The sequence below is a fragment of the Nomascus leucogenys genome, chromosome 3 (assembly GCF_006542625.1).
Source record: "Nomascus leucogenys isolate Asia chromosome 3, Asia_NLE_v1, whole genome shotgun sequence".
Lineage (NCBI taxonomy): Eukaryota > Metazoa > Chordata > Mammalia > Primates > Hylobatidae > Nomascus > Nomascus leucogenys.
This window is the reverse complement of record NC_044383.1, coordinates 82,964,193-82,977,157: the sequence shown is the minus strand read 5'-3', so window position 1 is coordinate 82,977,157 and position 12,965 is coordinate 82,964,193. Positions and strand designations below refer to the sequence as shown.

Genomic DNA, 12,965 nt, shown 5'->3' with positions numbered 1-12,965 from the left:
ATATATGCTAATTACCCTGATTTGATAATTTGTTGTACACATGTACACATTGTACCCGATGGATCTGTACAGTTATATGTCTATAGTAATAATAATAAAAGCAAAAAAGAAAAAATTTAAGAAGAAAAAAATCTTAGAAGTCATGTGACTTATGACATGTTACTTAAATTGTTTTATGAACAATTGTAAGAGATAATTAAACAGAATCAAGCTGGAGAACAAGCCCCAGAAGCATATTTCTCCACTCCACTTCCACACCACCATCTTTAGAGCATTATAATTGCAATGAAATTGGAAAAATACAAAAAGGTATATTTTTAAATATGAGGAGACAACCTGAATGTATCAAAATAATCTGCTCAGGATCCATTTGGTGAGTATTCCTTTGGCAAAATGAATATACAAAGGAATAGCTCAAAGCTTTGCTAAAAATTAAGTGAGATAAATTTAAGGTCCATTGGTGCTGGAAGTATAACTGAAGAATTTGAGAAGATAAAAAATAAAAATGACTACTGTTATTATTCTAATATAAAATTCTATAACACCGCTGTTTTAATTATATCTTTAAGGTAGGGAGGCAAACTCACTTGTCCTCATTCATAGAAAACTCAGTATGAATGACACTTCAAAACCTTGACTCTCTTCTCCACATCACACTATTGTTTTCGAACAGACTCTCTAGCTTTATTTATTTAATGAATGTAAACCTTGCTGTTGACATATCCTAGTATGTTCTAATCAGGGTAATTAGCCCATGTGAAAGTTTAGACGTATGCTGAGGATAAGGTAAATCCAAACCCATAAGAATGCTTTACTAGTTCATATAAAATACTAGGGTATGTCATCAATAAGCTTATTATTTATTTTTATTTTAAATAGAGTCTCCCTATGTTGCCCAGGCTGGTCTTGAACCCTAGGCTCAAGTGATCCCCAGGACCTTGGCCTCCCAAAGCTAGGATTACAGAAGTGAGCCACCATGCCTGGCCTCAAGCTGATTATTTTGCAGGAATTTGAGGCATGTTGGGCAAAAAGAGTCCTCCTTCTCCTCCTCTTCCTCTACCTCTTTCTTCTCTTCCTCTCCTTCAGCGAGCTTTCAGGGTACCAAAAAGTAACCAAGAAAAATGATGGTAATTGGAGAGGAAAAAGGTAATTACAAGAACAAGGAAATGCAAGCTGGTTTAACTAATATCTGATTCAGAGCTTCCCATGTGAACCCAAGTATTCAGCTTTCATTTCTAAAGAGATCATGTTCCCTCGATTGAAAACAAAATAAAAACAGACAAATTAAATATCTGTCTCTAAATACTCTCTAAATCTCTAAATATTCTAAACTCTTACTTGTAATATTATAGTAGAAAAGTATCCAGTCTTATGTAAGAAACACAAATTAATTCAGCTTTACTCAAAATGTTGGCAAGTGTAATAAAAATAAGAGGTAAATTTGTCAGTGAGGTGGTGTTATATTAAAACACAAATCTACTGCTTTTGCTTAGGTAGAACAGTCCCAGATTTGGCAACTAATGATAATGTGAGAATAAATAGAGCAAGTGTAGAAAACAGACACCAGAGTTTACCTTCCCCTTAAAGCAATTTGGATTATTTAAGCATATATCATAACACATATGTTAAGAAATATCTTGTATGATACATATGTTTGCAATACTTATGTTAAATTTTAATCCATATGCTTTGCTAATAAAAATGCTAGTATTTACACATGATGGTATTGTGGATATGAAATGAGGGCTAAAATGGCTCAAGGATTTCCTTACATTTTATGTACGAGAGCTATGCATTTTGTTAATAATTCTTTTTAGTTTCCAATTTTCTAAAGTCTGAAATGACAGCTGAGGAGCTGCATTTGGTTTTCAAATGAATGATAGGTACCAAAGAGGATATGACTGAAATAGTGAGAGAGAAAGCATATGGGATGTATGCTTTTTGCCTGAATAACACTACCTCTGTTTCAAGAAGTAGCACTTTAGATTGATAGAGTCTATTATATATTTCTGTGGGCTGGAAACACAGATATTTTAATTTAACCTTAGAAAATTTAAGATTATGAATTTTTGTATGCCCACTTCTGGAAAGTAGGCAGATTTTTCTTGAAAATAGCAGGAATCTCATTAACTCCTTTTACTTAAAACCTGTAAGTGACTTCAAAATGTGCTCTTGAAATATAAATCTAGTCATAAAATATGCTCAGTGATAATGTTATTCATTCAAATAAATTAAGCCAAATAAAATCTCAAGAGCCCTCCTCTTCTTCCTCTTTTTACAACAATAAAGCTATACCCCACATTAAGACCATTAGAAAAGCTCAAGAGGCAATTCCAAGGAGTTATCTGGCCCCTATGTTACCTCCACATGCAAGTTATAAGAATGAGATATCTGAAAAGCTCAGCATGTAAAATTTGATAATCTTTAGCTAAAATGGCTAAGAAACTGCAAAAGGCATACACTTTTGCCAAGCAAAAGTTTTCTCTTAAGCAGTTACTGGAAAGCTTATAAAAATTTCTCATCCTTGAAAAAAAATTAGAGAAGTCAAAATACCACAAAACAAAACAAAGGAAACATTTGGGGGAAAGAACTTACTTTGTCTTAAAGCCGCTTCTTCCTGTGATTTAAACAGTACGAAAGGAGAATATATGTTGATTATTTTTCCTCCAATCCACATGCATGTCAACTCCAAAAGGAACAGAAAGTCACCAGCACCATCTGAAGATCCCTTCCAACTGCATGCAGCTTTTTCAACTTTGCAGGAGAAAACAGAAGGGTCCCTGCATTTCCTCCAAGTCTTACACCATGTACATGACTCCTACTGGGCTGAAAAAGTACTATTTGTCAATTTTTACTGAAAACTGAGTAACAAATTCTCTGCAGGACATCCTTAAAGGGAAATTCTGCCAGGATTAGCATTCGAAGTATCTGGCTAAGCTCCAAAAAGTTTAAAATACACAATGTTCACACAGACGCATACACACTTGAGAAATTTCCACTAAGTAGGCTAAATTAAGGGCATATTTATAAAAATAATACTCTAAAAGGATGATGTATTTTCTGTTTTCTCAATCTGTTTTTGGGTTTGTTTGCTGGTGGTGATCAGAACCCTTCTTTTAGGTTAGAAACATCTGAACTGCTGAGCTTTTCTTTTGGACATTTTCTCTTAGAATCTCCATTTGAGGCCATCTGGAAAGGGATGAGGTCCCATGCTCTTACCTGCAAAGCTATTGGTACCTTGAGAGATGGCCCCCTGGATTGTGGCCTCTATCACTGCCTTCTTGGGAAATTGGGGAACTCTGAGACATAAGTTTGAGTAGAATACTCAAGGTAGTTCCCTGCTCTCTGGACTGGCAGTGTGGACCCAGCCTTTCGCGCTCTGCCTGCTTCCTGGTGAGCTGGCCACAATTGTGGCATCACATCCATGGCTGTATGACATCATAAAGCATAAACTCATTGAGTCTTTTGAAATCTTCAAAACACAAAAAGTGGACAGAGATGTCAAGAGTTGGATCTGAAGAAATTTTTGGATATTAAACCAATCCACAATAGGTATCCTCAGTGGGGCACACTGATTCATAAAGCAAGTGACATTTTCTCTTAGAATCTCCATTTGAGGCCATTTCTTCAGTTTGGAAGGCAGGATGAGAGAAGAAATTCTGCCTTAATTCCAGACCAAACTTAAACTGTCCTTGTTCTAACTGCTAAGGTCAAACTCGGGTATATACAGTCAAAGAACTTGAGCTAGAGAAATGCAGAGCCAGTTAACTGTATGTTTTGTTATTCACTTGACTTTCATGATTAAGACATTATGAAAATGTACATATGGTGACTAACAACAATAAATTTGGATTCAGCAAAAGGACACAAGAATATTTCGTTAGTAATAGATTTTAATCCTTAGGACACCATTGCTAAACAGGTACTACCTGTATTTTCCTTGTTTTATGGGCAAGGAAAGCAGTCTTTGAGATGTAAAAGTGCCTGGGACCATTACCCTCTTTATTTGTTCCCATGCTTCCTGAGAGGGTAATCTGCCTCCACCAAGTCATTCCAAACCTACTACATTCTGAGCCTCCTTCTCCCTCCCAATTTATTACAATCTGTCTTTCACTTGAACCACTCCAAAAAAGCTTCATTAAGATCATATACAACCTTGATTAGCAACCCAAAGAGTATGGTCTTCAGTCTTACCGAAAAATTCTCATATCTTTCAGAAAGATATTTCTTTCTGAAATTATCTTTCCTTGGTTTAGCTGTGTTACACTCTTCTGATTTTCTGTTTGCTCTTAGCACCCTCAGCCTTCTCTCTATTCACCTCACTCTTCCCTAGAGCTTTATCTTCTGTTCAATATGCTTCTCTGAAGGCTTTCCATCATGTTCTTCATCAAAACAGTGAACAATTATACATGACTCCCAATATGTACTTTCATCTGATACCACTCTTCAAGATTCCAGACCTGTATCCCCCTATCTATTAGAAAACCTTGTCTAGGAGTCCCCAGCCATCTCAAACTCAACAGTCCCAAATATCTTTATTGTCTTCTCCCCATTCTAAACTTGTTAGTTTGCTGTATTTCCTACTTCAAGGAATGGCACAATCATCCACCCCTTATGTTAGAGTATTCCCTTTCCTCATCTATTCTCCACCATCCCCATCATTGTCCACCTTTTGTGGGTTCTAGTTTGTTAAATGATCTTTCTCAAATTTGTCCTCATCCCTGCATTCCATGTCTCACATGTCTCACTCAGATTATTCTGTCAGCCATAAAATAACTGGCATCTGCCTCAGCCTTATCCCTTTCTATCCTTCTCTATAGAACAATATTATTTTTTAAAAAGCTTGTTAAATTATAAAATACATGCTTCTTGCAGATAATCTGGAACAGAAACTGAAAAACATATAAAGAAAACGTAAAATGTAAAATGACTTGCAATCCAAGACAGCCCAGACCACATCTTTGTGTACCTCTTTAGACTTTGTATCGTTCATATATTAATGATACAGAGAAATGCTAACATTTTTTGTAAATATATTCTATAACATAGTTATGCAATATATTTAGTTAGAGAACCAAGACCACATTGTGTATACTTGTAGAAAGTGTGAGATATTTTTCTTTTCCATTGCTAGGTTTATGGTTGAGGCCCGTATAACAAAAGGCAAATTAATAAAAGCATTGGGATTATTTAATGTAAGTTTTTATGGGACATGGGAGGCTTTCAGAAATGAAGACTCAAAGCAAGAGATAAACTTGTGTATTTTTGTGCTTAGATTTGATGAAGAGTGGATAGTCATGGAGAAGTATGACTGGACAAAGGGGATATAATCTAATGATTATACACTTGGGGGAACTTAGCAAGGCCTGCTTGTTTAGACTCTTCTTTGTGTTCCTTTCCTCCAGGCATAGGGAGGTCTCTTGAATGAGGGTCTTATGACTTGCCTCAGGAGAGAAGGGAAAAGGGAAGGTGGGAATGATCTTCCTGCTTCTGCAATTTTCTCAAACACCAAGGTGCCATATTTTAGGGTAGTGCATCCTGAAGCCCATTATAAATCTGTATCCTTGTTTTCACTTAATATACTGTAATTTTTCAAGCCAATAAAATATTTTTTATTTTATTATACTTTAAGTTCTGGGGTACATGTGCACAACATGCAGGTTTGTTACATAGGTATACATGTGCCATGTTGGTTTGCTGCACCCATCAACTCGTCATTTACATTAGATATTTCTCCTAATACTATCCCTCCTCCAGCCCCTCACCCTCCAACAGGCCCTGGTGTGTGACGTTCCCCTCCTTGTGTCTATGTGTTCTCATTATTCAATTCCCATTTATCATTGAGAACATGTGGTGTTTGGTTTTCTCTTCTTGCGTTACTTTGCTGAGAATGATGGTTTCCAGCTTCATCCATGTCCCTGCAAAGGACACGAACTCATCCTTTTTTATTTTTTATTTTTATTTTTATTTTTATTATTATTATTTTTATTATTATACTTTAGGTTTTAGGGTACATGTGCACAATGTGCAGGTTTGTTACATATGTATCCATGTGCTGTGTTGGTTTGCTGCACCCATTAACTCATCAGTTAGCATTAGGTATATCTCCTAATGCTGTCCCTCCCCCCTCCCCCCACCCCACAACAGTCCCCGGAGTGTGATGTTCCCCTTCCTGTGTCCATGAGTTCTCATTGTTCAATTCCCATCTATGAGTGAGAACATGCAGTGTTTGGTTTTTTGTCCTTGTGATAGTTTACTGAGAATGATGGTTTCCAGTTTCATCCATGTCCCTACAAAGGACATGAACTCATCATTTTTTTATGGCTGCATAGTATTCCATGGTGTATATGTGCCACATTTTCTTAATCTAGTCTATCGTTGTTGGACATTTGGGTTGGTTCCAAGTCTTTGCTATTGTGAATAGTGCCGCAACAAACATACGTGTGCATGTGTCTTTATAGCAGCATGATTTATAGTCCTTTGGGTATATACCCAGTAATGGGATGGCTGGGTCAAATGGGATTTGTAGTTCTAGATCCCTGAGGAATCGCCACACTGACTTCCACAATGGTTGAACTAGTTTACAGTCCCACCAACAGTGTAAAAGTGTTCCTATTTCTCCACATCCTCTCCAGCACCTGTTGTTTCCTGACTTTTTAATGATGGCCATTCTAACTGGTGTGAGATGGTATCTCATTGTGGTTTTGATTTGCATTTCTCTGATGGCCAGTGATGATGAGCATTTTTTCATGTGTTTTTTGGCTGCATAAATGTCTTCTTTTGAGAAGTGTCTGTTCATGTCCTTCACCTACTTTTTAATGGGGTTGTTTTTTTCTTGTAAATTTGTTTGAGTTCATCATAGATTCTGGATATTAGCCCTTTGTCAGATGAGTTAGTTGCAAAAATTTTCTCCCATTCTGTAGGTTGCCTGTTCACTCTGATGGTAGTTTCTTTTGCTATGCAGAAGCTCTTTAGTTTAATTAGATCCCATTTGTCAATTTTGGCTTTTGTTGCCATTGCTTTCGGTGTTTTAGACATGAAGTCCTTGCCCACGCCTATGTCCTGAATGGTATTGCCTAGGTTTTCTTCTAGGGTTTTTATGGGTTTAGGTCTAACATGTAAGTCTTTAATCCATCTTGAATTAATTTTTGTATAAGGTGTAAGGAAGGGATCCAGTTTCAGCCTTCTACATATGGCTAGCCAGTTTTCCCAGCACCATTTATTAAATAGGGAATCCTTTCCCCATTGCTTGTTTTTCTCAGTTTTGTCAAAGATCAGATAGTTGTAGGTATGCAGCATTATTTCTGAGGGCTCTGTTCTGTTCCATTGATCTATGTCTCTGTTGTGGTACCAGTATCATGCTGTTTTGGTTACTGTAGCCTTGTAGTATAGTTTGAAGTCAGGTAGCATGATGCCTTCAGCTTTGTTCTTTTGGCTTAGGATTGAATTGGTGATGCAGGCTCTTTTTTGGTTCCATATGAACTTTAAAGTAGTTTTTTCCAATTCTGTGAAGAAAGTCATTGGTAGTTTGATGGGGATGGCATTGAATCTATAAATTACCTTGGGCAGTATGGCCATTTTCACAATATTGATTCTTCCAACCCATGAGCATGGAATGTTCTTCCATTTGTTTGTATCCTCTTTTATTTCATTGAGCAGTGGTTTGTAGTTCTCCTTGAAGAGGTCCTTCACGTCCCTTGTAAGTTGGATTCCTAGGTATTTTATTCTCTTTGAAGCAATTGTGAATGGGAGTTCACTCATGATTTGGCTCTCTGTTTGTCTGTGATTGGTGTACAAGAATGCTTGTGATTTTTATACATTGATTTTGTATCCTGAGACTTTGCTGAAGTTGCTAATCAGCTTAAGGAGATTTTGGGCTGAGACAATGGGGTTTTCTAGATATACAATCATGTCATCTGCAAACAGGGACAATTTGACTTCCTCTTTTCCTAATTGAATACCCTTTATTTCCTTCTCCTGCCTGATTGCCCTGGCCAGAACTTCTAGCAGTATGTTGAATAGGAGTGGTGAGGGAGGGCATCCCTGTCTTGTGCCAGTTTTCAAAGGGAATGCTTCCAGTTTTTGCCCATTCAGTATGATATTGGCTGTGGGTTTGTCATAGATAGCTCTTATTATTTTGAGATACGTCCCATCAATACCTAATTTATTGAGAGTTTTTAGCATGAAGCGTTGTCGAATTTTGTCGAAGGCCTTTTCTGCATCTATTGAGATAATCATGTGGTTTTTGTCTTTGGTTCTGTTTATGTGCTAGATTACATTTATTGACTTGCGTATGTTGAACCAGCCTTGCATCCCGAGATGAAGCCCACTTGATCATGGTGCATAAGCTTTTTGATGTGCTGCTGGATTTGGTTTGCCAGTATTTTATTGAGGATTTTTGTATCAATGTTCGTCAAGGATATTGGTCTGAAATTCTCTTTTTTGGTTGTGTCTCTGCCAGGCTTTGGTATCAGGATGATGCTGGCCTCATAAAATGTGTTAGGGAGGATTCTCTCTTTTTCTATCAATTGGAATAGTTTCAGAAGGAATGATACCAGTTCCTTCTTGTACCTCTGGTAGAATTCGGCTGTGAATCCATCAGGTCCCGGACTCTTTTTGCTTGGTAAGCTATTGATTATTGCCACAATTTCAGAGCCTGTTATTGGTCTGTTCAGAGATTCAACTTCTTCCTGATTTAGTCTTGGGAGGGTGTATTTGTCGAGGAATTTATCCATTTCTTCTAGACTTTCTAGTTTATTTGCGTAGAGGTGTTTGTAGTATATATATTTAGGATAGTTAGCTCTTCTTGTTGAGTTGATCCCTTTACCATTATGTAATGGCCTTCTTTGTCTCTTTTGATCTTTGTTGGTTTAAAGTCTATTTTATCAGAGACTAGGATTGCAACCCCTGCCTTTTTTTGTTTTCCATTTGCTTGATAGATCTTCCTCCATCCCTTTATTTTGAGTCTATGTGTGTCTCTGCACGTGAGATGGGTTTCCTGAATACAGCACCCTGATGGGTCTTGACTCCTTATCCAGTTTGCCAGTGTGTGTCTTTTAATTGGAGCATTTAGTCCATTTACATTTAAAGTTAATATTATTATGTGTGAATTTGATCCTGTCCTTATGATGTTAGTTGGTTATTTTGCTCATTAGTTGATGCAGTTTCTTCCTAGCCTCGATGGTCTTTACAATTTGGCATGTTTTTGCAGGGGCTGGGATTGGTTGTTCCTTTCCATGTTTAGTGCTTCCTTCAGGATCTCTTTTAGGGTAGGCCTGGTGGTGACAAAATCACTCAGCATTTGCTTGTCTGTAAAGTATTTTATTTCTCCTTCACTTATGAAGCTTAGTTTGACTGGATATGAAATTCTGGGTTGAAAATTCTTTTCTTTAAGAATGTTGAGTATGGGCCCCCACTCTCTTCTGGCTTGTAGAGTTTCTGCCAAGAGATCCGCTGTTAGTCTGATGGGCTTCCATTTGTGGGTAACCTGACCTTTCTCTCTGGCCGCCCTTAACATTTTTTCCTTCATTTCAACTTTGGTGAATCTGACAATTATGTGTCTTGGAGTTGCTCTTCTCGAGGAGTATCTTTGTGGCGTTCTCTGTATTTCCTGAATCTGAATGTTGGCCTGCCTTGCTAGATTGGGGAAGTTCTCCCAGATAATATCTTGCAGAGTGTTTTCCAACTTGGTTCCATTCTCCCTGTCATTTTCAGGTACACCAATCAGACGTAGGTTTGGTCTTTTCACATAGTCCCAAATTTCTTGGAGGCTTTGTTCGTTTCTTTTTATTCTTTTTTCTCTAAACTTCCCTCCTCGCTTCATTTCATTCATTTCATCTTTCATCACTGATACCCTTTCTTCCAGTTGATCACATCGGCTCCCGAGGCTTCTGTAATCTTCGCGTAGTTCTCGAAACTTGGCTTTCAGTTCCATCAGCTCCTTTAAGCCCTTCTCTCCATTGGTTATTCTAGTTATCCATTCGTCTACTTTTTTTTCAAAGTTTTTAACTTCTTTGCTATTGTTTTGAATTTCCTCCCGTAGCTCGTAGTAGTTTGATCGTCTGAAGCCTTCTTCTCTCAACTCGTCAAAGTCATTCTCCATCCAGCTTTGTTCCATTGCTGGTGAGGAACTGCGATCCTTTGGAGGAGGAGAGGTGCTCTGCTTTTTAGAGTTTCCAGTTTTTCTGCTCTGTTTTTTCCCCATGTTTGTGGTTTTATCTACTTTTGGTCTTTGATGATGGTGATGTACAGATGGGTTTTTGGTGTGGATGTCCTTTCTGTTTCGTTAGTTTTCTTTCTACCAGACAGGACCCTCAGCTGCAGGTCTGTTGGAGTTTGCTAGAGGTCCACTCCAGACCCTGTTTGGCTGGGTGTCAGCAGCAGTAGCTGCAGAAGCGGATTTTCATGAGACCGCAAATTCAGCTGTCTGATAATTCCTCTGGAACTTTTGTCTCAGAGGAGTACCTGGCCAAGTGCGGTGTCAGCCTGTCCCTACTTGGGGGGTGCCTCCCAGTTTAGGCTGCTCGGGGGTCAGGGACCCACTTTAGGAGGCAGTCTGCCCGTTCTCAGATCTCCAGCTGCGTGCTGGGAGAACCACTACTCTCTTCAAAGCTGTCAGACAGGGACATTTAAGTCTGCAGAGGTTCCTGCTGACTTTTTGTCTGTGCCCTGCCCCCAGAAGTGGAGCCTACAGAGGCAGGCAGGCCTCCTTGAGCTGTGGTGGGCTCCACCCAGTTCGAGCTTCCTGGCTGCTTGGTTTATGTAAGCAAGCCTGGGGAATGGCGGGCGCCCCTCCCCCAGCCTCACTCCCACCTTGCACTTTGATCTGAGACTGCTGTGCTAGCAATCAGTGAGACTCCGTGGGCATAGGACCCTCTGAGCCAGGTGCGGGACACAATCTCCTGGTGTGCCGTTTTCCAAGCCTGTTGGAAAAGCGCAGTATTAGGGTGGGACTGACCCGATTTTCCAGGTGCCGTCTGTTACCCCTTTCTTTGACTAGGAAAGGGAACTCCCTGACCCCTTGCGCTTCCCGAGTGAGGCAATGCCTCATCCTGCTTTGGCTCGTGCACGGTGCACTGCACCAACTGTCCTGCACCCACTGTTTGGCACTCCCCAGTGAGATGAACCCGGTACCTCAAATGGAAATGCAGAAATCACCCATCTTCTGTGTTGCTCACGCTGGGAGCTGTAGACTGGAGCTGTTCCTATTCGGCCATCTCAGCTCCACCCCACAAGTTGACCTTTCGAACTCATCCTTTTTTATGGTTGCATAGTATTCCATGGTGTAGATGTGCCACATTTTCTTTATCCAGTCTATCATTGATGGGCAAGCCAATAAAATATTTTTTAAAGTGGCTATAACAGATAGTTGCAATATAATAAAATACATAATGGAATAGCTCTCCCTTTTTTTCTCTTTTTCAACACCAAAAGATACACTCAGCATTTATAACGCACAAATCACAGGACTGAGATTGATTGAAAAGAGGAAAGGAGAAAAATCTAGAACATTGACTTTAAGTATATTTACATTTATTAGGTTGTGTTTAAACAACTATATGTTCTATGTGTCATGTCTTCAAGTTCTTACCCAACTCTGAAGTCTGTATAATAGAATTAGGTTAAAGACTGCATTTTAGATGAGTAAAGACAGGCTCAGTAGTAAAACAGTTTGACAAAGCACTTTTACTTCTTTACATCGAATAACACAAAACATGAGACAACCTTTGAGACTTTTGTCTTAGGTTGACTAATCAGATCAAAGTTTTTCTTTGGCGGACTAGTATCTGAATAGACTATTTCAGAGCCAAGATTGGCCCGTTTCTGTGCAAGACAAGGTGTCCATGTTACTCTCTACTAGAGGCTGGGAAAAAAGACTCATATACATTTTTTAGTCATTTTACTTCTCAGAAAAGGAAGACACTAATTTCATGAATAATATGTACATTTTAAAGAATTTTGGTAAATTGCCAAATTGCTTTCCAGAATGTAATTTTTTTAGAAGACATATCTAATTACTTAATTTCCCTGGTTAGCTGAATCTTTTAAAGGCTTTGGTGTTTTTGAGATAGTGGTTAAACGTTATAGCTTAGTGTTTAAGGCATTTCACAGCTCCCCTATTCTCTCTACTTCATCTTATGCTACTTCCCCAGATCAGTTATCATATTTCTCAGACTTCTGGGCTCCCCACGTCTCATTTCATTCTAATTAGTGTCATAGTACTTCTGTACCTCCTTTTCTCTGCTTCAATATGCTCTTCTTCCCTTCTCTCATTTTCACCAAGGCTAATCCTTCTTTTTTTCTCTCTGGACTCTTGGTTCAGGTGTCATTTCCAGCCTCCCCATTGTGCAACACAGTCTAAATTTCACTTCTTGTCACAACACCCTCTATGTACTTCTACCAAGACACTATATTTAACTGTAATTATTGACTCTTATTTCTTTGAAAGTAAAACATAACTTTAAAATTGATATGTGCCTTCCTAGTATTTAGCTGTCATACAAGATTCAGTAAATTAGGCCAAGTCCATAAATTCACCATGTTCTCCCTTTCTTCCATTTCACCATCAGTGTAATCCTATCTTTCCTGCTCCTTAAAACAAACACCCAGATTGTCTTACTACTAATCACTTAAGAGAAATAGAGATGCAACTAGGGGCAAGTTTGATAAAACAAATAACACTGGGAACTTATAAACATTGAATACATGTTTACAGTGGTTATTCCTTCTTTTTTATGATGTAAGTGGAATACAAATTGTTTTTCCGAAAGCCTGAAAGTCAGTTTCATTCTTAGATGGTTTGAAAGAAGTCTCTCTTGGCTCTATTTATTCTGTTGCATGCTTAGTAGGGTTCTCAAGATAGAGCAACTTGTGTGAATTTGTAGGTCATTTAAATAGCCATTTGAACAGTGCTCCCAGATTTGTTTGGAAAATGTACATCCCAGGGGAGTTTTTTTGTGTGCTTT

The 12,965-nt window shown here is 38.5% G+C and overlaps 1 protein-coding gene across 3 annotated transcripts in view; it reads right to left on the bottom strand.

Moving 5' to 3' along the window:
* Nucleotides 1-3,413, bottom strand: part of FHL5 (four and a half LIM domains 5) — a 57,569-nt gene extending 54,156 nt beyond the window's left edge. Inside the window, exons 1-2 of one of the 3 annotated variants that reach the window (XM_003258352.4) lie at nt 3,220-3,413; nt 2,596-2,826 (exon numbers count right to left, since the gene is read on the bottom strand). The gene's annotated coding sequence lies outside the window, so the exon portion shown is untranslated. Of the gene's footprint in view, nt 1-2,595; nt 2,827-3,219 lie in introns of those variants that run through there. The other 2 variants (XM_003258353.4, XM_030802984.1) reach the window with 2 other exon arrangements.
* Between the last annotated feature and the right edge of the window lie 9,552 nt (nt 3,414-12,965).